The sequence below is a fragment of the Pleurodeles waltl genome, chromosome 6, assembly GCF_031143425.1.
Source record: "Pleurodeles waltl isolate 20211129_DDA chromosome 6, aPleWal1.hap1.20221129, whole genome shotgun sequence".
NCBI classification, from domain to species: domain Eukaryota; kingdom Metazoa; phylum Chordata; class Amphibia; order Caudata; family Salamandridae; genus Pleurodeles; species Pleurodeles waltl.
In genome coordinates this window covers 147677472-147704042 of record NC_090445.1, presented here as the reverse complement: position 1 = coordinate 147704042, position 26571 = coordinate 147677472, and positions in this window count along the sequence as shown.

The window sequence follows — 26571 nt, the reverse complement described above, 5'->3', positions numbered from 1 at the left end:
AGCTCCCAGTTTTCCGTTTTTACAGATGTTTTAGATAAAAACAGAGAGAAAACTATTTATTTTCCTTGCTGTATTTATTTTTAAATTCAGAAAAGAAACAGATAATAGGTCTTCTTTCGATGATTTTTTTCTACTGCCAATCAAGAGTGTCAGGTCTGTAGGTGCACAGATTAAGAGTAGAGGAGATGCAAAAAAGACAATAGATTTCCTAAATAAGCTTAATTAAGTGCAGATCTGCAGTTATTTGTGCTTTTCTACAATGCAAATGTTTTTGGATAATGCTACTATACTGTGAACTGCTGAAATCTTTTGGAAATCCCAATGCAAGTATATATTTATCAGTTAAATAAATGAGGAAAAATGCCCATTACAATTTTATTTATACAGTGAACACAAAATTAAAATGGATAAATATAGAAAAAATGAGCAAAAAGTGAATATGCATCAATACAGGTGGGAATATTGAAAAACATAAATACCATAAACCCAGGAGCCCTAATTAAGATTGTAACTTACGGAATGCAATTAATAAAATGATCTGTGTAACAGAACCAGTAACTCATTCAGCCATTCACATAAATAAAACTCTGTGATCTTCATGCTATATTCTCTTTGCAGCCAGCATATTAACCCTCTGCACTATTTTGTGATGAGTCAGAACAGCCACTAGACACAACTTTCCAGCTGGAACATTAATCACCTGAGTTATCTTGACATTTTTATTTGACCTGAAAACTACTGGACACACAAGAACCTCTTCAGCAGCTGTTTTTAAATCCAAAAGTTACTTCCTAACACAGTGCCCCTAGAACTCAGCATCCCCGAACTCAGGACCAGGTTCAGCTCCACCGGTTACACTGCCCTAAAGCCGGGCCTACCTGAATGACAGAAACAAAACACAACAGCTGCTGATAAACAGCCTTGCATATCAAATTCCTTGATGACAAAAGTTCTGCCCTTGGACTTCCAGCAGTGGGGGGAGGACTACATGCTCCATATCGAGAAGATAGTAAACAGGTGTCAAATGGTGGTGGCCAGCTTTCGGCCATCAGTGGCGGTGGAAACACTGCTGCTATTGCCTTTTTTTGCCCCATTTTTAAAAAACGTTATGAATTTTAACAAGCACAAAGCTAATGCAGTTTTAGAAAAATATGGAATGTATTTTACTTTGCATGACCCCCAGATCACTAACAGAATATCAGAACCAAAAATATTGTGTGGAGAGAATACTGTGTCAAAAATATTGAGAGCCAAAATATTGAGAAGGTAAGTGCAAATAGGTAAGTATAGATTTGATATTTATAACTCCTCATCTATGTATCTTGAAGATATATATGTCATCAAGGTACATATATGTGAAGATATATATGGTAAAATTGTTCTTACCTATAGAAATTTACCTTCGCGATATTTTTGTCCTCAATATTCTTGACACAAGATCTTGTCATAAGATATTTTTGTTTCCTATATTCTGTCTGAACACCCATGACCCAAGCTAATGCTTTCAAAAGGCAGGCTCAATGCGCCTCTGTGCAAACAGTAAAGGGCATATTTAATTTAAGAGCTCCTAGCGCCATTCTAACGACACATTAGTGTCATCTTTTTACGCTAATGTGGAGTTATAAGGCCAAAAAGAACACCATATTTACCAATTGTGCCACTTTGTAAGCCTTTGCGCTACATTATGCCTGCACCAGTCATACTGTATGCAAAGGGGGCCTTCCCCAGCTAGGGGATTGCAAAAATGGCTCAAGGAAATCTAACAGATTTCCTTGCATCGTTTGTTTCAGCACTTGTAATGCTTGCTCACAGCAGGCGTTAGAAGGGGGCATGCCATTGAAGACAATGAGCCCCTATGTACTCTGCATGAGTTGCGACAACATTTTGGCACTACTCCTGCAGAATACATTAATAACGTTAAAAAAATGATGCTATTGCCCCCTACCCTGCAACATGGTGTGCCGTATTTCAAAATATGGCGCACACATGGTGGCGGTCGGGGGTGTGCTTAAGGGCGGAAGAAGAGTAACAGTGCGCTGTGTGCAGCACCACTTTTCTTAAATATGTCCCTAATAGTTTGACACAACGCTCTGTGCACAGACACTGAGCCTATCACAGGTGTCTTCACGCGCTCTCATGGACTGTGCGCTCCGCCTATAAACTGGCGGTACTTTCGCTTCCTTTCACTTGACCTGGGATAGTGGGATAGAGACCTAATAAATGTTTAAATTCCCCACGGCCTCTGCTGAGTGACGCAATAGCGCTTCATATGAAAGGGGGGCAGCTGTGCACTGTGGACAGCGCAAATAAAAAACAGATTAAAATTCTCTTTAGCAGAGTTTGATGCTGCGTTGTAGTTAAGTGTGCAGGTGTACGCATTAAAACAATAGTAACAAAATGAATGCATAATCACATCCAGATACCTGAACGATAGGTGTCGAGATTAATGACCACCAGAGGGCAGCATAGGAACAAAAGAAGACCGAGAAACATAGCTTTGACGTTTTCAGTACTTGTTACGAATGAGCGTGTGTGACGGAAGGAATAGGCAGAGACATAGTAAATACATCTAAAAACAAGCAATGGCAAAACCAATAGATCTGCTTATGAATGAAGTGACTTTTGTGTAATTGATGGGTTTAGACACTCAGCAAGGCATCCATACCAGCACCTTGTTACTCATCTTTGCATTCATCCATCCATTGGCTTATACTTGCAGTCACCCTCTGACACAACCACAACAAAACACACACAAACTCAACAACAGGTGAAAGATAAAAGAATAGAAAAAGGAAAAAAGAAAATCTAGTGTGGTTTAATCATGGCAGGCATATGCTTGCAATTACGAAACTAAACATAGCATTTGGTGTCCGTCTTGCAGAAGTATTGTCAATAGTCTGTTGTTATAAACCCATATTTAGAACAACTGTGTTGGCCATTTTGGAATTACATAGTGGCCTCCTGGTTTAGAGGAAGTGGACACCTGGGATGTGGCGCACTGCAGATGAAATAAGTGGCAAGCAAGCAATCTGTCACCACCGCCCGGAGAGCTGTAGTATCCCCTGAAGAAACACCAAAATAAAAAGAGTAGACCCAAAGAAATGAAAGGGAAACTAAAAGAGGGGAAAATCGGAAACCAAAAGACTGACTACCCAGCCCTGACACTGAAGTGAACTAATTTCCAGGTGAATGAACACGTGATCAGAAACTGCTGCCATTCACAGGGCAAGTGACTCAATGACCGACTAGGACTGAACTATTCAGAATGCAGCTGTGTCTAGAAGCAGAGTGTCAATGGTGCTCAGACAGACCAATGGCAGAACAGAGATGACCCAAAGGCCCTCTATGTATAGATATGGATGTAATTGTATATATAAATGCATGTATTATTTAATGATTTATTATTCCAAAAATCCTGGCATGCAGCTAAAAAGATATTCTAGCAAAAATTATTACAGTGCAAAACCTCTCCCCATAGCAGTTGGAAGAAGCAGTAACCAGCATTAATAATTATTTCATACAAATGTAATGTGTGATTGTTCATGTAATAAAATACATATCTGAGGGCTTTACTACAGACCAATAACAATCTGCCCTTAAATGCTTATTGACTTTAACATATGCTTTTCGCCATCAATGTCAGGTCTACTACTTTTATGATAACTTTTCAAAGTAAACAGATCAGACCCATGGCACTGGATTTTTTTTTCCTAGTGAACCAATCTGGCCCATAGATGTAATCTAAAACCAGATGACGCCTCTTGCACTGAGCTTACGTTTTCCCATAAGGCAACAATCAAGCATAGTTACAAAAGTACGTAGTATACAAAAATACAGTTGCATGGCAAAAGATGATCTCTTCTAGGAAGGCCTAACAATGAGTCTCACAGAGCAAATTTTCTTTATCAATGGTTTGTGACATAGGGTAACCAATACCAAAAGCATTGCCTACTAGGGTAACCTTTGAGAGATACCTATTTTAAAGCATTAATATAGAGTAAAAGCAATCCACCCTTAAATGATTTTTGACTTTTACATATGCTTTTCACAATCAACATGCCAGGCCTTTGCCTTGATCATAACTTTTCTTAATAAACAATTAGACCTACAGCCTTTATCATTAGCATAACACTATAATCAACTCAAGCTTAGTATACCTGGCATAAGCTTTCAAAAAGCAGCCATCCAATGTAGAGTCATAAAAGTACAAACATATACAAAACTACAGTTGTCAAAACAAAATACTATCTCTCCCAAGAGAGCCTAGGAAGGGTTATTTTAGTGCATATCTTCTATCCCCACAGTTTGCTCTGGTCGATCAATACCACCATACCCTTTGCCTAGTACGATAACCTGTAAACTTCCATATAACACAATACCTTCCTGGGGGTTTAGCACAGTGTAATAACAATCCATCCTTAAAAAGCCTGTCGTTAACACATGCTTCACACGAAAAGTAGGTCAGGCCACCTATCGGCTTTATCATAGTGTTTCATACTGAACAGACCAAACCCATGAAATCTGTTGTGATCTTTCCTAATGAACTACGGAAGCTTTAACCCTGTACCATTAGCTTCATACCTCAGCCAACACTGGCCTACTCAAGTGCTCATAAACTGGCAACCATCATAGATGCAGTTCTAAAATTACAAATATATATATATATATATATATATATATATATATATATATATATATATATAGACAAAATACCTGTCTATAGCATGTTACACACCTGTAACATAATGTGATAGGAACCAACTGTTAAAGGATTTCTGGGGTTAACAAATGCTTTCCACAATTAACAAGCTAAACCATCTTCCTTTGTCATAACATGTCATAATAAGCATACCATACCTATGGTATTGGACATAACATTTCCCCGTGCATCCATCAGGCCTCTAGCTTATCACAATAACCAACTCAGGCACACAGTTTTGAGTGTAAGCTTGTCCACAAGGTAACAGTCAGACACACGGTCATAAATTAGAACGGTTTACAAAATTACAGTTGGCTGGGCAAGCTACTATCTCTCCTAAGAAGGCCTAACAATGATTTTCACAGAGTAAACCTTCTTTATCAACAGTTTGTCACACAGAGTTACCAACATCGAAACAATTGTCTACTGTGACAATCTGTGAGATTCCACATAACAAAATACTTATCTTTAGGCTTTAAAATATAGTACTAACAATCCACCCTTAAATACCTATTGACTTTAACATGTGTTTTTCACAATAAATGCATCAGGCTTAGTGCCTTTATCATAACATTTCATAATAAATGGATCAGGCCTACAGCCATGATCATTGGCTTGCTAACATAACCAACTCAGTCATGATGTATCGAATATAAACTGTGCCACAAGCAAAAAAATGCAATAGAAGCAGTCTTTTTATTGGAAATGGTCAAATTCGGTCCATTCAAATCCTTTAATGAGGGGAACCACCATTTGAGCTGAGCGTAAGCCTCCTCTGTCAGTGGCACCCTGGAAGATCATTTTTACTGGATCCCTCGTGGTCCTCAATTGGAGGCGGGGTATCAGTTAGCTATGGTACTGCAGAGGGTCTGGAAAACAGGGGGGTGGAAGGAATTTCCTTTACGGACTAGGTGGTCTCACACACTATATAGTGTCATGCTTCATCATATGACCACTTATCCCCACCCAGGTAGGACAGTGCCACCTGGGCGGACTCAACCTCACTGTTAAAGGAACAGGAGAGAGTGCGTAAATTAATTCTGGTTCTGGAAATAGAGGGATCCAGCTAAACTAAGGAATAAAAACACCTAAACAGATACCTGTGTGAGTATTTAATAAAAGGTTCTGTTTGGTGTGGTTAAAAAATGGAGATTGGGACACCTCTGTGAGAACAAGAACTCACAGGGTCACCTATCTAGGAGGAAGGAGTCGACATGTTTCTGCCCTCAGTAATGAGCTCTGGAAAGTCTCGGGGCATTCATCAGGGCGAAGGATCCCTGCTACTCAAGCTAAGAGTATGAAAAAGTGAGTAAAAAGAGAAGGGGCCTACCTTGCCAGAAAACTACCTGGGAAGGGGCCTACGGGAAGTAAAACAGACCGACAATGAGAGTAGCTTTGTGACACAGCACTGCACAGCAAACCACAGCACACGTGAAGCAGGTAATCATGCAGCAAACAGAATTACTGGGTGCACAAAACATTCATCACATATAATTTATGGACAATATCACAACTAGGTATTGGACAGTATTACTAGGACGGTATGTAGGAAGTTCTTACCCTGTCCCTAGAGGCTACTGGCCTCTGGTGTCCAGGAGAGGGAGTGTCCCCTATAGTCAGACACTAAGTTTCAAAAGAAGGGGTAGAAAGGGGAGAACGTGAAGATAAAAACCAAAATTAGAAACCAAATGGAAATGACCTGCCTCTAGAGATCAAAAGGCGAGGCCCCTTGGTGGAAGGACACCTGCTTGGTTCCATAACACAAAAAAGCGTCTGACCCAGGGAGGAAGGGGGGATGGTAGAAAAAGGGACGAAAAGATCAGATAGAAGGAGAAAAAAGAAAGAAGAAAAGAAAGAAAAGTTAAAAGAAAAGGAAAAAGGAAAAAGAAACAGGAGAAGATGACTGAAGAAAAAAGAAAGAAAGGAAGAGAAAAGAAAGAGGAAAAAGAAAAAGAAAAAAGAACAAGAAAAAGAGGAAGAAAAAAGAAAGAAAGGAGAGGAAACAGGAGAGAAATAGGTAAAGGAGGAAAAAGGGAAAGAGAAAGGAATTAAAGAGTAGGAAGCGCATTGAAATCTTATCTGTGTTGTCCAGTGGTTGCCGGATCACTCACTGCATCAGAGCTCACTGTGCGCCTAAACCGTCCTCTCCCTGGACCGCTTGGATGAAGTGGTCTGGGAGAGACGGGTTAATATAGTGATAATTGCCAGGGTTGATTGTAAACAGGTGGAGGCAATCACCGCCGCAGCCCGAGGTCCGAACGATAATTGGACGTGGGACCCGGAAGAGGAGCTTCCATTGCGGTCGGCCGGTTCGTTGTCTCTGCCGTGCCGCGGGTGCCCACGTCAGGAAGTGACGTAGGCCCGCGGTGGACGCCGGAAAACGTAGTTCCCCGGCGGCCGCGGGGAACGCCGGGGAACAAGTCTGCCTGGTGGCCCGCGGCCTAGAAAAATGAAGCGAAGATAAGGGAAAGAAATAAAATAAAATAAATTAAAATAAAAAAGGGGAAAGGGGAGGAATGGAGAGGGAAGGGGAAGGCATCAGAAGGGGCAAATGGAGGATGGGGGTGGGGGGTCAGGGGGGTGGGGGCTCAAGAAGGGAGGCCAGGTAAGTGGGGGGACGAAAAAAACGGAATAAAGGAAGGAAAGAGGGATGGGAGAAAAGAGAATGAAGAAAGGGCGGGGGAGGAAGAGGGAAGGGGCCGAGGGGGGACAAAAAGAGGAAAAAAGAAAAAGAAAAAGAAAAAAGAAAAGGGGAAAAAGAAGGGGGGAGAAAGGGGGCTAGAGAAGGAAAGGGTTTGGTTAGGGGGTTAAGATGGGAGGGGTTATGGGGGAAAAAGAAAGGAGGGGGCTAGAGAAGGAAAAAACTAAGAAAAGAAAGGAGGGGGGAGAAAAAGAGGAGGGTGGAAGGGAAGGAGCCAGGATGAATCGGTGAAGGGGAATAGAAGACACAGTGGGGGAGGTAGGGCAGGGCAGGACGAGGGGGGAGAGAAAAAAGAAAAGAAAAGGATAAAAGAAAGAAAAAGGGGGGGAGATACGGGGGTGAAGGAAGGGTTGGATGGGGAGAAAGGGAAAGGAAAGGGGGGTAAAAGGTGCAACGGAAGTGGATGTGGAGGTAACACGAAAAGGCACAGAGGGCAAGAACAGAGGGAGAAGACAGGGGTGGCAGAAAGACCGACTTGGTTCAGTAGGCAACTAGCGGAGGACCTAATTGTGGAGAGAGAACCAGGGTATCTCATCGTTCAGACCAGCAGTATCTGTGTGCAACCTCCACACTCAGCGTTGTTCGGCCCGAAACAGTTTTTGTGACATGTTGGGGGTTGTTGGGGGAAGTTGCTCGAGGACCGTCCAGGACATGTCATCCGGAGAGTGGTTCTTCAGAAGGAAGTGACTGGTCAATTTGGTGGCATCGCGTTTACACCGGATCGTGCTTCTGTGTTCGCAGATTCTAGTACTGACCTTTCTGGTGGTCATTCCCACGTATTTGAGTTGGCAGGGACATTTGATCAAGTAAACCACATTCTTGCTATTACAGTTCGTAAGAGATTTTTGTACCCATGGGGTTTTGAGGTCGAGGTTAATGGTGGTAGATTTAAGGGTTAGGCGGCACACGCTGTAGTGGCCTGCTGGGGGTGGGAGATGCCAGAGCGTAGTCTGTCTGGGACGGGGCTTTTCTTTCGGTCTTGTATGGACCACTAGGTCACGTATGTTAGATGCTCTCTTATATGCATGTAGTGGCTGCTGGAATGGTAAGCCACCTGATGTGAGGATCTTCCAGTCACCTTTAATAATCTTCTGAATCCTATTGGATAAGGGGCTTAAGGTGGTGACACACACAATCTTCTCTAGGTCTGGTTTCACTGCCCGAGGCTGCAGCAACTGGTCCCTGTTGTTGTTGCGTGCTCTCTTGTGAGCCCTGTTGACCAGATGTGTGGGATAATCCTTTGCTTGTAATTTGGTGGCTAGTTTGTCAGCATGTTTGCGGTAATCTGCTACAGACGAGCAGTTCCGTCTCAGTCGTAGGAATTGTCCCACTGGGAGGTTATCCTTCAGAGCATGTGGATGAAAACTCTGGTATTGTAGCAGATTGTTACGGTCCGTTGGTTTATAGTATACTTCAGTTGCCAAGCCACCTTTGTGCTCATAGATGAGAAGGTCGAGGAAAGGTAGTTTGTTTTCACCTATGGTCATGGTGAAGGTAAGGAAGGGGTTAGCCCCATTGAGCCAGATAGCAAAAGCAAGGGCCTCTTCCTTATTTCCCGTCCAAACCAGCAGGACGTCGTCTATGTACCGCTTCCAGAGTTTTATCTGGTCTCGGTACGGGTTGTCATTGTGAAGGACCACAAGTCTCTCGAAATTGTCGACATATAGGCATGCCAAACTGGGGGCAAATGTGCTGCCCCTAGATGTCCCTTGTGTTTGTGAGAAGAAACTTTCTTCGAATTTGAAATAGTTCCTCGTGAGTGCAAGATGTGCGAGGTCCAGTATGAATTCGGGTGGGGTTATAGATTCACCCATATTTGCTTCTAACAGATTACTGATCACTTCCAGTGTGGCCTCCTGGGGGATGTTAGTATATAGAGATTCCACATCTAGAGTAATCAGGAGTTCTTTAGTATTGTCAAAGGATATGGATTCCAGTAGTAGTAGGACATCAGTGGTATCCTTGAGGTAGGTAGGGATTCTTTTCACTAATGGTTGTAAAAAGAAATCCATAAACTTAGACAAGGGCTCTAATGCTGAGCCGATCCCGGATACTATAGGTCTGCCTGGAGGGGGAATCTTTTCTTTATGTACCTTTGGCAGAATGTAGAAGTAAGGGATCTTAGGGCTGGTCTGTATTAGAAAAGCTGCCTCGTGTTCAGTGAGCCAGTTGTTCTCCATACCTTTAGCCACCAAGAAGGAGATCTCTTCTTGGATATCAGGAGTGGGGTCACAGGCAAGGCATTTGTAATGTTTAATGTTGCCCAAAAGTCGCTCACACTCATCTCTGTACATCTTTTGCGGTAGAATCACCGTTGCTCCGCCTTTGTCGGCTGGTTTTATAATGATGCTGGGGTCGGATGTCAAACATGTCAGGGCCTTGAGCTCCTCCTTACTCATGTTGTAAAATACTCTGTTTGATGTCTTTGTGAGCCCATTGATCTTAAGGGACACTGATTTCTCGAATGCCAAAACCTCGGGAGGCATTTGCCCTGCTGATGGACAAAAGACGGACTTAGGACACAGTCCTGTGTTCTGTTCAGGAGCCTCAAACTCTTTACCAAGAAAGAATGTTTTGAGGCGAATCTTGCGGAACAAACCCGCTAATTCTGTTCTGGTTTTGAACAGATCAATTTGTGGTGTAGGTACAAAATTTAAACCTTTACTTAATGCTCGGGTTTCGAATTCGCTCAGTGTCCGGTTGCTCAAGTTTATGATGTTGATCTTATTGTCTGAATCATCATTTATTGCGTCTTGCTTGTCCCTGGGGTGGCTTCTCTGAGAGTTAGGTTCTCCGTGGTGTCCTCTTTTGGGTGCCACTGCACCTCTTTCCTTCTCCCTTTTCCCCTCCTGTGGCCTCTGTCTAAAAAAGGAGGTGGTGGGTCAGGGAAGGACCATTGGGCAGGGTGCTGCAGGAAGGGTGCTTGGTATTGCGTGGGGGGCCCATATTGATTGGGCCAACCCCATTGCCGGTTGAAATACGGAGGGCAAGGGGGTGGCATTGGTGGATAGTTCCATCTACCCCGGCGTTGCCCACGTCGCCCGCGGCATTGCCGTGTGTTCCCTGAGGACTCGCTGTCATTGTCTGAGCTAGTGTTAACCACACCAAGCAGAACCTTTTATTAAATACTCACACAGGTATCTGTTTAGGTGTTTTTATTCCTTAGTTTAGCTGGATCCCTCTATTTCCAGAACCAGAATTAATTTACGCACTCCCTCCTGTTCCGTTGATTGTTGAGTCCGCCCAGGTGGCACTGTCCTACCTGGGTGGGGCTAGGTGGTCATATGATGAAGCATGACACTATATAGTGTGTGAGACCACCTAGTCCGTAAAGGAAATCCCCCCCCTGTTTTCCAGACCCTCTGCAGTACCATAGCTAACTGATACCCCTCCTCCAATTGAGGACCACGAGGGATCTGGTGTCACAATTGATGCACCATTGATCCATCCCTCGTTATACTAAAAGAACCCCGTACTCCTTTTTGTGTTTTTGTAGTTATTTTGGGAGCAGAGTACGGTTGTGTTCTTCTTTTGCCTTCCCCGTCTCTCCCACATACTCTCTCATTGTGTATTGATCCTTTTTACTGACCACATAAGGTCATGCACCAGTTGCATTATCAAGCCAGACCTGAAAATCCATGTAGAATAGCGTAGCCCTGGGCATCCCATAACATTTCCCTGATATGGTTTTATCATACTTTTGTGTAGATTTAATGGTGACAAGCCAAAAGTCTGGGTGGTCTGGAAATAGCTTGAATTCTGGTCCCCTAGCTGGTGGCCTCTTGAGTTGAGTCAGTCTAAGTACCATCATGTGTAAAAGTATTTAGGTATCTGGTTCGACTCCAAGTTCTCATTTACCGGTCAGGTCTCTTTGATGCCTGCTACCTGGTTTGATCTTCTAAGAATTCTCAGAAAGATTCTTCCTCTGACTTATTCACCTCTTGACTAAACTATGGCAACTTGCTGTATCTCAGTTTCTCTAAATATCGTTGACATCTACATTATACCTAAAACACAACCACCAGGCTTTCACTCAACATTTCTTGTCATCAATCAGCTTCAATTCACCTTAAGGTGCTATAGTGGCTTCCCAAAGCCAAGTGTTCCACTTTTAAGGTTCTCTGTTTTGTCTTCAGAGATTTCCCAACAAAAGCTCTCACTTTATGCTGGACTTTGACCAGGTGCAGGCCTCTGTTTCTCCACTAATGCCTTTCTTCACTTAACCTACGCTTATGCCATTTCAAACTGGCCTATGTGCCATATATCATACTGGCCAAGCAGGGATGATTTTCCTTCTGCTGTCTTGCGTGCAAACTTTGGAACACTTTGCTGTTTGATATTCACCAGTCTCAGCCCCAGGGAATTCACCATTTGGAACGGTTTCAAAGCCTGGTTTTCCAGCATTCGACATTACTAGGATCTCCTTAGTTAAAGTGTTCCCTTGTGTATAGTCTATGCTTTAGTACTAGGGCAGCACACTCTAAAAATCCAAAAAGAACTGAATGGTGGATATCACAGTAATTTTGCAGGTTATCCCCCATCAAGAGGTGCAAAACTCAAAATATTGTGCTTTTCCCAGCACAGATTTTTGGCAGGTTGGACCTGTAGAGAAAAGAGAGACAGGTTTCCTTAGGCAAGAGTGCCAGGAATGTTCCAAGCTGCTGCATGCACTACTTGTAATTCTGATTAGAGTAGAAACTCCCATTTGCCTTTGAACGGGGATTACAAGGCACAAAGAACAGCTCCTTCCATTACTGATCTGCAAGATGTGCACCCTTCCTGCACCTTGGCTTTGGGCAGCCGGCCTCACCAGAAGCAGGCTATTTCTGCCCTGCATCGCCTATGTATGAACCTTCCTTCCAGTTTTTGGCATGACTTTAAAGATCCCAGATTCTTGCTTTTAACCTTGTGAATAAAAACAGTTTTCTAACCCACTCTGTGTGAACACTACTACACTGGGAACAAAGTGATATTCATCATTCAGCTGAAACTGGAGTGGTTGTCTGTTCCTGATGCCCTTGAGTGGTTCATCTTTCCTACACAGGAGTTGTCTTCATAGTAAAGAAGGCTGGACTTCCTGCACGTTTGGGAGGACTGAATTGGTAGTTTTTTTCAGCGGGCTTATAGGAGATGTCACTTTCTTGTTAATGGTTTGGATACGCCAAGGGCTGAGGGGCTATCTCTGACTGATAGTGGCAAGAGTTATTCTTCCTGGTTCGGTTTAGAAATAGCTGCATCCTCTGCTAGGCTGAGAGTAGGCGTCACTTTAGCTACAGTTATTGCCTTTGGTGATTTTCTGGTACCCTGGCATTGGCCTCACTTTCACGGGCCACTGTAGGTATGTAGGAGGTAGGATCAAATCATGTAGAAGGTTTGATGGTAGCTATATAAAAACATTGATGCCAAGTCAGCCACTATGTAATCAGAATGAAGGAGTGGAAGTTCAGATGGTGGGTACCTGTGAGAGCAACAGCTGTATTTTGCTTTCCTAATTCTAGAGAGAGGAAAAGTTCTCAGTAGGTTTAGGTGAAAAATATGATTGACCAAATTATATTTGAGTATTGTAATTAGTACTACAGGAGTACTCTTTTACGTGCTCTTACATGCCTTTGTGAATCAATCTCGAAACATTTAACTCCCAAGCAGTGCTTGATTTGTAAAAAAAAAAACAAAAAAAAAAGTGTGTGCCAGGGCCCTTCTCGGGGGGCTACAACAGCTGCACCACCTATTGCACCTGCCAGTACTGCCACTGCCAGTACCAACACAACTACTAAGTATCACAAGTGTGCAAATGAATACTATTCCAGGCAACACGAAGCTTTAGGAATGGGCTGGATGGCTGTTATTACTTATTTATGTATATTAAAATATTAAACACACTGTTAGTTCACCTCAGAAACAGACAAACAGCTCCATCATGTGGTGGACTGCCATAAGTGCCAGTGTTGGTGCTGATGCCGCGCAACAGTAATCACCGGCTCAAATTAAGCACTGCGCCTTATTAGTAAAAGTGGAAAGATGGCGCAGTACTGTGTATCTGAACTAACTTAACTTGAATATTCCCGGACTATTCTCATTTTATTTGATTTTTAGGTGTTTTGGGGTCAATTCACAAAGGCATGTATGTAAAACAGTACTACAGAAGTACTACTTTACGTACTCTATAATGCCTTTATGAATAAGCTCCATCATGAGAAAAAGCACAGTGGTTCATATTATGGAAAATTTGATGGTAAGCCTAAATTGCTAGTTGTACGTAAATCAAAGTATATTTTTCACTTTATTAAAACATTCAACTTTATGTGAAACTAACCCTGTGCAGCCACACTAGTAAATTTTCTTAAACACAGAGACTTTGGTTACACATCAGTAAATCAAATTATTTATTTTCTGAAAACTGAATACATAAAAAACTAGAAATGCCTGTGTTTTATGCCTGTGAGGCCACCTATAGAGCACAAAGTGGAGAGACGTAAAGCACTTTACATCAATAGGATGTTGCAAGATGATCCAAGGCTCTGCACAGCAAGCAGGGTTTTACAGTTTTACATTGCATTTCACATGTTTGCAACTTTTTAGACACTGAGGTCCTCATTTTGACTTTGGCGGGCGGTGGAAAGTCCACATCTCGGGAAAACTGCATATGTGGTCATCCCTCCGTGGTACCTATTAAGAGTTTCCTTCTGGGTTGGCTCATAATGGAGCTGGTGGCAATGATGCGGTGCGTCGGGTGGGACAGCACCCATCGCATTTTTCACTGCCCGTAAATTGGGCAGTGAAAAGCGTGATGGGGCTGTCCATGGGGGCCCCTGACACCCCCTTTCTGCCAAGGCCTTTCATGCAAAGGCTGGTGGAAAGGGGACTCATAATCCAGAGATGCCCTGGTGGATTGAGACCGCCGGCATCGCCAGTCTGTCGGCAACTTGGTGGTGCTGGCGGTTGGACCATGGCGGCTCCTCCGCGGTCGTAATGTGGAGGTCAGACCGCTGCTTTGGCAACGGTCCAACCTCCAGTGCGGTCCTGACGGTCTCATGACCGCCAGGGTCGTATTGAGGGCCTGAGAGTTTTAGTAACATGCCAAGAATAGCATGGCTTTTGGTGGCCACACGTGTTGTTGCAAACATTACGGGCAGGGTTGTCAGAAGGATGGAGCTGCCGGGCTATTCACTGATACTGCTATATCTATATACTTTAAAAGCAGGCTTAGCCTGCTTTTGAGATATGTTACCAAAATAATCAGAATAACCTTAGTGTCACTATGCTTCATCCTAAACCACAGAGGGACACTGCATCTCGTTTTTGAGCTGAACCCCACAAAAACGTCTAACGTACCTGATAATGGACTCAGACCGAACATTATCTAGTCTTTCTGCATGCACTATAGGGCTCTGTTTTACTATAATTCAGTTTCCTAAAAAACTGGGAGCCACATTTATGAGAGAGGTTGCTCCGCTCTTGCACCACGCAATGTAGTGCATGCAATTCATCAAGGCATACAAGGTCACCTTGTGTGTCCCTGAGTGGCCTGATAAATCCAGAGTAATGCAACACAGTCCAAATCCCTGCATTGCATTACTCTGCCCCAGGGAGGTGTTACATGGGTAAAGTGTGGGTATTTCCACGAAATACCCATGGGTTTTGGTGCATTTCCAGATTTACCAAAAAGTGGTAGCCCTGGAAATGCGCCAGAGTCCTACACCTGCCCAGGTGAGGCATAACGAGGAGAAATATCTTTATTTTTCCTAGTGTTTTCCCCTGAAGCACACATAGAAAGAGGAAAATGCCTCAGGGGATTGTTTTTGTGCAGGAAGGTGATCCTTCCTGCACCAAAACTATACTTCTTAGAACATAGGCACCATTGCATCATGGTGCAAGGGTGCCTGCAGTGGTTCTAGGCAGCCAAAAAGGTGCCAGCACAGGGAAAAGACAGGGATATGCTGCATTCTTTTAAATATGGTGCATTCCTGCCCTTTCCCTGTCACGCTCTGCAGCGCAGCAAGGTGACTTGCCACCAGTGCTTAATTTTTGCCGGTGGTTCCCGGTGCAGGTCACCAGCACTTATTTTGAAGGGCCGGCACTTAGGGCCTGATTTAAGGAAAGTGGTGCTACACCCAGTGCAGCGCCACTTTTCTTGCACCCATGAGCACCCCCCAACACCACCATGTGTGCACCATATCTAAGATACGGGGCACCATGGTGGTAGTTAGGGAACTAACATCATAATTTTTTATGCTAGTTCGGAGGTTTGCAGAATTAGCATAAAAAATGATGACGATAATCTTGCAAAGCCCATTGTAAACAATGGTGTGCCTCCTTTTAACGCCTGCTCTGAGCAGGTGTCAAAAGTGCCCAAAAAAATGACACAAAGAAACCTCTTTGATTTCTTTGCGCCATTTTTTCGGCCCCCCTAATGTGGCAACGCCCCCTTTGCATACATTATGACTGGCGCAGGCATAATGTAATGCAAAGGGTTAGAAGGTGGAGCAGTGTATGCATTGCCCCACTTTGTAAATTTGGCGCTGCGATTTTGGCCTTGTTGGGCCACATTTGCTTAAATCAAATTATGCTAATGTGGCACAAGGAGGAGCTAAGGGCTCTTAAATCCTCCCCTTAGTTTTTTGCATCGAGCATTTACTGCGAGCAAAAGACACAGATGGGAAATTCCGAATAAGAGAAAAACGAAAATGCGCCACAAAGGGAGAAAGTAGAAAGCTGCACGAGTGAGCTGAAGGGACAGAGAGTGGCTGTAAATGGATTAAAGAAGCCAGAGATGGGTTTAGGATTACGCTGCCTCAGTATTTTGTCATCGGACATTTAAATTCAGCAGCCACATGTTTCAGAGGAAAGCTTTGGGCACCGGCACGTTTTTACTTACAGATTAAGCACTGCTTTCTACGCTGTGCCACTTACTTGTAACCATTGCGCTTGATGAAAAATGGACTGAAGATCGACTCTTTATCCTCTGCCACAAACCCTTTAGATTTCTGGTACATCCATGAGCCATAAACAGAAGGTAGTAAGTACAGCAAGCATTTGCAATGCAATGGGTCTCGTGTTTGCTCGACTTAGAGCTATTAGTGTTGTAAACTCTAGGATAAACATTAGAATTAAACTGAAAAGTGCTCAATTACACCCCCCAGCGAGATTGCACTGCCTACGAAAAAGTAGTCCAGAAACCATACAGAAAACATGGAGCCTTGCGTGTTTTCAGTAGTTGGCCGGTGCTCTCGAGGAGGGCTAAACACCGGAAAAGGCATGACATATGCATGCCTTTCACTAATGAAATCAAGCGAATTTTAAAAGGCAAGCCCACGAACCAATGAAAGTGATGGCCGTGACACAGGCATGGTTAAAAGCCCGGAGAGAGATTACAACAGGGACAGAGCGCTTGCATGCTTGATCCTAAAAACGGTTTGCATACAGTGCATACATAATGCAGTCAAACGCATATTACCACACAAAGGAAAGTCAGTGTTAAAAAAACAGGGAAACAAAAAAGCACATGCACAACATCCTCTAGAAATCAGACCTCTATTTTCACCCCGCATTGAAAGGGTGCCTTTGCAAAATACTGTAACATGATATCATATGGGGATTTACAGGACCTCTCTTGGATAAATGGCTGAGCAAACCTACTGAACTTAAAACCTGAGACCACGTGGTCAGCAGTGGATGCCTTAGCCCACTGAGCTATCAAACCCACTTTCAAACTGTAGCCGTGAGGCTTTCACGATCCTGCCACTGGCAGCTTTCAAAACTGGCATTCAAATGTAACATAGCAAAGGTGATCACACAGAGAGAGCCAATGAAGTATTGCACACTTCTAATAAAAAGTGCATTGCCTTCATTATAGTTATTTCATTCCTGCGGAGTAGCAGGTGGTTGGTTTCGGCTTTAATTAGAGTAGCCGGAGTATAATGACCTGTAATGAAAAGGCAGCGTGTGGGTGTTGAAGCCGTAGCTATGTTTAATTGACACAGAATATTTAACAGACAATTATAAAAAATGATACACGGACTAACACAGGGCGACATTTACACTAGGCTTGGTTATCAAATTCCAGTGGCACGTGCCCAAAGATGAACTCATCAGCTTATGGCCTACGGAAGGTACCTTCGCAGCGCACAAGTTGGCCACTAAACGACGCCCAGTGAGCTGATCGGTGGCAAGACCTGGAGGGTGGGGTAGGGTGGGTTTGGAGGGGGTCCACAGGTCTGACCTTGCCACGAGACCACCTTCCACTCACAACTGTGGCCAGATACAAATCCTCCATCGTAGTACAAGAAAGGCTAATCGTTTATTCAACCAACTTCTACGTGTAGAATAGGTTTGATGCACTCTTTGCACTAAACCATAGCGATATACATTCAAAAAAAGAAAGAACTCGCTTTTTTAATTTTAATTAATATAGTAATAAGGTTTTCGTACTCCCTGTTCTTTCCCACATAATTTCAATTGCAGTAATGTGGTATCCAAGTAGATTTCAGTTTAGTTAATTTCGAGTGCTTCTCAAGACTCTTAATGTAAAGTATTTATTACCGCTCCACACAGGTTTTCACTAGAGAAATAAACATGTACAACTCTAAAATATCCCCTAACCTGACACACCTGACTCTAGTTGTTTAAGCAAAAATCTTTCCATGTAAGCTGGTGTTAGACTTTGCCTGTTTCCCGGGAAGCACACAGAGATAGCACATTCCAGATGATCGGGGCCCTGGTTTGACAAATACCTCTTGAATGTTCTGTTAAACCTTGTGCCAGCCCCTAGGTTCTGTCCAGTTAATATTCCTTTTCTGAGCAGACAATGAGTTATTCTTTCTCGCATCAGTATAGGGTACTGTCTAGAAGACATTGGTGTGCCAGACAGGCCACTTAAAATGGAATGTTGAACCTACTGGGAGCTCTTATTCAACATCCTACGAAATACAAATGAGCGCATGTGGTAATTTTACATATGGGCCACAGTCCACTTCGATCTACTTGTGAGGGATGTTCCGTGGTAACCAGTCCATCTGAGACATGGAGAAGAACCAAAGATGGAGGACATTCCCTGATCGACTAACTTTCCATGTTCCAGTCTAAATGCATATTTAGACACTACAATGGTGGTAGCTTTACACAGTAATGCCTCTGCCTTACCCTTAAATACATGCACATCTGGGCTTTTATAGGTCTCACAAAAATGTGGACTGTAGTTATCCCCCACACCCTGGCCTTGGAGCTACTGCAGTATAAATTGTGCAAGTGTCCTAATCCCAGGATCTCCTTTTGTACAATATGTGCAGACACTCAGCGAGCTATGGACTCTACAATATTTAAAGCGCGACTGCGGTCGCGGGAATGCCTGTTGTACATTAAAATAAGGGGTTCTGTTCCTGGGAGTTTACGTTGTACAGTTAGTGCAGGGGCGCTGCTGCCAGAAGCTGCTTTTGCATCAATAGTGCAAAGGCTCCCGACTGATGATATGTGATGCATGCAAGTACAGTGACCCAGCCCCTGGCATTTCTGCAATACAAGCAGTGCTTAATTTGTGCTTGTTGTTTCCGGTGCTGAGCACCGGCACTTACTTTTGAGGGCCGGCGCTTATTCTTCTGCATCAAGCATTTGCTGCGAGCAAAAGACGCATATTGGAAAGATGGAGGAAGAGAAAAACGAAAAAGCGTCACAAAGGTAGAAAGCAGAAAGCTGCCAGAGTGAGCTGAAGGGCAGGGGATGGCTTTAAATGGATTTAAGTGGCCCGAGATGGCTTTTGGATTACAGTGCCTCAGTATTCTGTGCTCGCACATTTAAATGCAGCAGCCGCGTGTTTAAGAGGAGGACTTTGGGCACCGGCACGTATTGATTTACAAATTAAGCACTGAATACAAGAGACTCAGGACCTCAGCCTCTTTAGAAGCTGCTCTATACAAAGTGCAGAGGCACTTTCCCAACGAGATCCTGTATGAAAGTACTTGGGCTGACATATTTATGTTATACAAATTCTACAGTCTCAGGGGCTCCAGCTGTGTTTGAGTGCACAGGCTCTGCTCATTCAGGCCCATATTTATACTTTTTTAGCGCCTCATTTGTGTCATTTATTGATGCAAAATCGGCGCAAACTTACAAAATACAATTATATTTTGTACGTTTGCGCCACTTTTGCGTCAAAAAATGACGCAAATGCATTGCTAAAAAAGCATAAATATGGGCCTCAGTTACCTGCTGCATGATATTTGCCGGACCCTGCTTTTAGGGGTGCACTGTATAAACAGTGCAATTGTTCTGTCCTCGAGGATCAGAGCCTCTGCATTATAACTGCAGGGGCTCTGATCCTCCAGGTTCCTGCTGTCTAACAAGTGCAAGGGAGCAGCTCTTTCAGTTCCAAGATTCACGGTAAATGCAAGGGACTCTGTTCCTAGCAGTACTTTGAAAAGTGCAAGTTCACTGCTTTTAGTGGTCCACATGCTGTATAACAAGTGCAGGGGCTCCTCTCCTAGGGTCCGTGCTGTGTATCAAGTGCAAAGGTTCCGCTGTTAGGATCTGTGGTGTGTAACAAGTGCCTTGGTTACCTTTCCAGGGCCCCTGTGTATTCCAAGTGATTGCTCTCGCATTAGGGGTCTATGCTGTATAACCAAGTGATTGCTCTCGTATTAAGAGTCTATGCAGTATAACAGGTCCAAGGGCTCCGTGGGGTGCAATAAGTGTGAATGTTCTCGTTTTAGAGGTCTAAGGGACATTGTGTATAAGAAATGCATGGATCTGTTCCTAGGGGGCATGCCATATAGCAAATGCAAGGATCTTCTCCTAAGGAGGCATGCTGTATAATAAATGTATGGATCTGCTCCTAGGGAGGCATGCTGTATAACAAATCTATGGATCTGCTCCAGGGGGCATGCTGTAAAACAAATGCAAAGATCTGCTCCCGAGGGCATGCTGTATAACAAATGCAAAGATCTGCTCCTAGGGGACAATGTGTATAACAAATGCATGGATCTACTCCTAGGGGGCACTGTGTATAACAAATGCAAAGATCTGCTCCCATGGGGTCTGCTGTATAACAAATGCATGGATCTGCTCCTAGGGGACAATGTGTATATCAAATACAAGGATCTGCTCCTGGGGGACAATGTGTATATAAAATACAACAAGGATCTGCTCCTAGAGGGCAATGTGTATAAGAAATGCATGGCTCTGCTCCTAGGGGACAATGTGTATAACAAATGCATGGATCTGCTCCTAGGGGGCAATGTGTATAAGAAACGCATGGATCTGCTCCTGGGGGGCAGTGTGTGTAAGAAATGCAAGGATCCTCTCCTAGGGGGTCTGCTGTATAACAGATGCAAAGATCTGCTCCTATGGGGTCTGCTGTATAACAAATGTAAGAATCTGCTCCTGGGGGCACAATGTGAATATCAAATACAAGAATTTGCTCCTAGGAGACAATGTGTATAACAGACACATAGTGCATGCTGTATAATAAATGAATGAAACTGCTCTTGGGGGGACAATGTGTATAACAGATGCAATTATCTTTCCTAGGGGGACACTGTGTGTAACAAATGCAAGAATCTGCTCATGGGGGTGTCTATCACAAATGCAAGGATCTGTTCCCAGGGGGCCTGCTGTACAGCAAATGCAAGGATCCTCTTCTAAAGAGGCATGCTGTATAATAAGTGCTCAAATCTGCTCTTAGGGGGGAAATTTGTGTAACAAATGCATGGATCTGCTCCTATGGGGCAATGTGTATACGACCTCCTAGGGGGTCTGCTGTATAACAGATGCAAGGATCTGCTCCTAGGGAGTCTGCTGTATAAGAAATGTAAGAATCTACTCCAGTGGGACAATGTGTATATCAAATACAAGAATTTGCTCCTAGGAGACAATGTGTATAACAGATGCATGGATCTGCTCCTAGGGGGCATGCTGTGTAATAAATGCATGGATCTGCTCTTGGTGCGACAATGTGTATAACAGATGCAATGATCTTTTCCTAGGAGGACACTGTTCATAACAAATGCAAGGATCTGCTCCTGGGGGACAATGTGTATAACAAATGCAAGGCAAGAATCTGCTCCTGGGGATGTCTATAACAAATGCAAGGATCTGTTCCTAGGGGGCCTGCTGTATAGCAAATGCAAGGATCTGCTCCTAAAGGGGCATGCTGTATAATAAGTGCATGAATCTGCTCAGAGCGGGGCAATTTGTGTAACAAATGAAGGGATCTGCTTCTAGGGGGGCAATGTGTATAAGAAATGCAAGGATCTGCTCCTAGGGGGTCTGCTGTATAACAAATGCAAGGATCTGCCCCTAGGGAGTCTGCTGTATAACAAATTTAAGGATCTGCTCCTGGGGTGACAATGTGTATATCAAATACAAGAATTTGCTCCTAGTAGACAATGTGTATAACAGACGCATGGATCTGCTCCTAGGGGACATGCTGTGTAATAAATGCATAGATCTGCTCTTAGGGAGACAATGTGTATAACAGATGCAATGATCTTTTCCTAGGGGGACACAGTGTATAACAAATGCAAGGATCTGCTCCTGGGGGACAGTGTGTATAACAAATGCAAGAATCTGCTCCTGGGGGTGTCTATAACAAATGCAAGGATCTGTTCCTAGGGGGCCTGCTGTATAGCAAAGGCAAGGATCAGCTCCTAAAGAGGCATGCTGTTTAATAAGTGCACGAATCTGCTCCTAGGGGGGCAATTTGTGTAACAAATGAAGGGATCTGCTCCTAAGGGGTCAGTGTGTATAACAAATGCAAGGATCTGCTCCTGCAGGGCATGCTGTATGTCAAATGCATGGATCTGCTCCTAGAGGGACAATGTGTATAACACATGTATGGATCTGCTCCTTGGGGGCAATGTGTATAACAATTGCATGTGTCTGCTCCTGGGGGGCAACGTGTTTAAGAAATGCATGGATCTGCTTCTAGGAGGCATGCTGTATAACAAATGGATGGATCTGCTCCTAGGGGGCAATGTGTATAAGAAATGCAAAGATCAGCGCCTTATGGGGTCTGCTGTATAACACATGTAAGGTTTCTGCTCCTACGGAGGCTGGCTGTATATTAAAAGCAAGGATCTGCTCATGGGGGTTAATGTGTACAACAAATACATGGATATGCTCCTAGGGGACATGCTGTATACCAAATGCAGGAGTTTTGCTCTAAGAGCATCTTCTGTATATTAAATGCAGGAGTTAGCGCCCATTGAGCTCTTTCAGTATACTTCTCTGCGCCTCCCCATGCAGCTCCAGTGACAGAGTGCTGCTTTTAAGTACATCACATTTATTCACGTTGTGCACAAACCTAAGCTGCCTCTACGGCTAAGAGTTATATGTATGTGCTCTTAAATAAGGTAGAAAATGTGGTTCTTCTATTCTAATCGCTGAAGGTTAAATGCATCCAGGTAAACACTTTATAACCATTTCTTTAAAATCTTGTTTTCTTGGGTCCTGTTTCCCTACTAAGTACAAGCTTTCTTTAATCATATTTTGCCTGGCTGACCTTTAACCCCGGCATTGTCTGTATATCTAGGAGGCGTGGTGTGAAGGGACAAGCCCTGGAATGCATTTCTAAAGCGGGCCTGCTGGGGCGGGCCTCGCCCTTTACTATCTGCTTTTCTCAGGTATGTGGTTATTGTGGCAGGCAGCCCTGGAACCCCAACTATCTGACCTCTTGCACGGAGAGGAAATATTTTCTGCTGCTAGGTATGTGTCCTGACAGGTTAACAGACGCGTCTAACAAGAAGAAAGTTTGCAGAGTCCATACACATTTCAACACTTTCTTACTACTTAAACTGTTTTTGTATATTGCTGAATATATAGACTAAAGTGGTTAAGGGCTCCTAATTTTGCTAAGCATTTCATACTGGGATTAAGCTCTTTCAAAAACCTTCAATTTTATGTGGTGTTTCAGATTAACGTTGATTTTTCTAAGTGCTCACAAATGTATATTTTTAAATAAATTGCTTATTCTGGAGTTAACTTGTTTCAAAGGACTGCCCATTTCAGCAACTATAGGAACTAAGGTCCTGATTTAGTTTGGCCGAGGGGGTTACTGCGTCACAAACTTGAAGATTATCCCGACCGCCATATTACGATCCCATAACAGCCTATGGAGATCGTGACAGGGTGGACTTGGCATCCATCACTATTGTGACGGAGCCTGTCCGCTAAACTCTAAATCAGGCCCTAACACACCTGGAGATAGGTGCATGTGTCAGCCTAGAATCACATAATTAAGTCAATTGGGAAATTCTAACTCCAGACGCATGACTTCTTTAGAAAAAAATATCTGCCAAGGATATCCATCAAATCTGGCATCTAATACATTTAGGAACTGATCAATATTCTGCCTTTAACTTTAATACATTTCAACGCCGCTGCAGTGTGATACAAATAAAGTATTCTTCTGAGACGCATACTGCACTCTCATGTAAATACAGGGAGTGCAGAATTATTAGGCAAGTTGTATTTTTGAGGATTAATTTTATTATTGAACAACAACCATGTTCTCAATGAACCCAAAAAACTCATTAATATCAAAGCTGAATATTTTTGGAAGTAGTTTTTAGTTTGTTTTTAGTTTTAGCTATGTTAGGGGGATATCTGTGTGTGCAGGTGACTATTACTGTGCATAATTATTAGGCAACTTAACAAAACAAAATATATACCCATTTCAATTATTTATTATTACCAGTGAAACCAATATAACATCTCAACATTCACAAATATACATTTCTGACATTCAAAAACAAAACAAAAACAAATCAGTGACCAATATAGCCACCTTTCTTTGCAAGGACACTCAAAAGCCTGCCATCCATGGATTCTGTCAGTGTTTTGATCTGTTCATCATCAACATTGCGTGCAGCAGCAACCACAGCCTCCCAGACACTGTTCAGAGAGGTGTACTGTTTTCCCTCCTTGTAAATCTCACATTTGATGATGGACCACAGGTTCTCAATGGGGTTCAGATCAGGTGAACAAGGAGGCCATGTCATTAGATTTCCTTCTTTTATACCCTTTCTTGCCAGCCACGCTGTGGAGTACTTGGACGTGTGTGATGGAGCATTGTCCTGCATGAAAATCATGTTTTTCTTGAAGGATGCAGACTTCTTCCTGTACCACTGCTTGAAGAAGGTGTCTTCCAGGAACTGGCAGTAGGACTGGGAGTTGAGCTTGACTCCATCCTCAACCCGAAAAGGCCCCACAAGCTCATCTTTGATGATACCAGCCCAAACCAGTACTCCACCTCCACCTTGCTGGCGTCTGAGTCGGACTGGAGCTCTCTGCCCTTTACCAATCCAGCCACGGGCCCATCCATCTGGCCCATCAAGACTCACTCTCATTTCATCAGTCCATAAAACCTTAGAAAAATCAGTCTTGAGATATTTCTTGGCCCAGTCTTGACGTTTCAGCTTGTGTGTCTTGTTCAGTGGTGGTCGTCTTTCAGCCTTTCTTACCTTGGCCATGTCTCTGAGTATTGCACACCTTGTGCTTTTGGGCACTCCAGTGATGTTGCAGCTCTGAAATATGGCCAAACTGGTGGCAAGTGGCATCGTGGCAGCTGCACGCTTGACTTTTCTCAGTTCATGGGCAGTTATTTTGCGCTTTGGTTTTTCCACACGCTTCTTGCGACCCTGTTGACTATTTTGAATGAAACGCTTGATTGTTCGATGATCACACTTCAGAAGCTTTGCAATTTTAAGAGTGCTGCATCCCTCTGCAAGATATCTCACTATTTTTGACTTTTCTGAGCCTGTCAAGTCCTTCTTTTGACCCATTTTGCCAAAGGAAAGGAAGTTGCCTAATAATTATGCACACCTGATATAGGGTGTTGATGTCATTAGACCACACCCCTTCTCATTACAGAGATGCACATCACCTAATATGCTTAATTGGTAGTAGGCTTTCGAGCCTATACAGCGTGGAGTCAGACAACATGCATAAAGAGGATGATGTGGTAAAAAAATACTCATTTGCCTAATAATTCTGCACTCCCTGTATTAAAGTTTTAGGGTTTATTGTAATGAACAACCGCAGTTCATGGTTTATATTCATTTGTAAACACACAGGATTCCAAAATTTCAATCTGACTCCCTAGCAGTTGGCATCAGACCCTAGTGTACAATAAATACCAGTGAGGGGCTTTGCTAGAACATCACTGAGGTGCCAGGAGATGTCTATTAGATCAGTAGGTGAAGATTAGAAGAGGGATTGTGAGAAGGGTATGTGATTTAAATAGGCTTCAAACCTGTGCAGAAAGGAGATGAATGGTCATTTTTAATGTGTGTGACGATTACATTAGCAAAAACTCAGCAAAGATATATACTGGTCATAGCACATATATTTGGAGTTAAGTATGATAAATCTATGCCCCCCATACATACTTACCATCACGTAATTTTTGTTATTGATATTTTGTTCAGTTATATTTTTGTACCTCGATATTTAGGAGTCAATGTTCTTGTAGTAAATATCAAGAACTGTATGACATCTGCAATAGGGCTCCTCAATCTTTCTGAGATCCTACTAGAACTGCCTGCACTCTGCACTAGTATGCTCCAAGCTCCTAAGATCTTGCAGTAACTGGCAGATGTCTGCAGTAAGGTGCTGCACGATTTCGGAGATATTAGGAACAGTCAGAAATCTGCACCACGGCTTTTCATGTCGTATTAGAGACCATAAGAACTTCCAGAAATCTACTCCCGTGTCCAGCAGACATTTCTAAATTAACTTTCTGTCTATGTTTCCCTTGTCGTTGGTGGGAGGTCCAGCCATGTTATTAGCAGATTCTGCAGGAGCTATTACAGGTCAACACTGAAGCTAAAGCGAATGAATGTTCCACTGTGAGTCTAGGACATCCTAATGGACACAGTACAGATCTATAGTTTAACTATAGCTTTTTTAACTATCACTGGAGACTACGAGTGTAAGAGTGACCTGAAACATGCATCAGTTGCAGTGGAGGTCCACCTGATCTGAAATGTGCATCAGCTGCAGTGAGGTCCACCTGATCAGAAATGTGTATCAGCTGCAGTGGAGGGCATTCCCAACTGGGCTAGATGAGAAACTTTGTCAAAAAGCACAGGAACTGGATACAATTAAAGACTGTTTTGTGTTATGCAGTGCTTACCTGTTTTTCACCCACACAAAGCCTGCGGTGTGCAAAATTGCACGATTT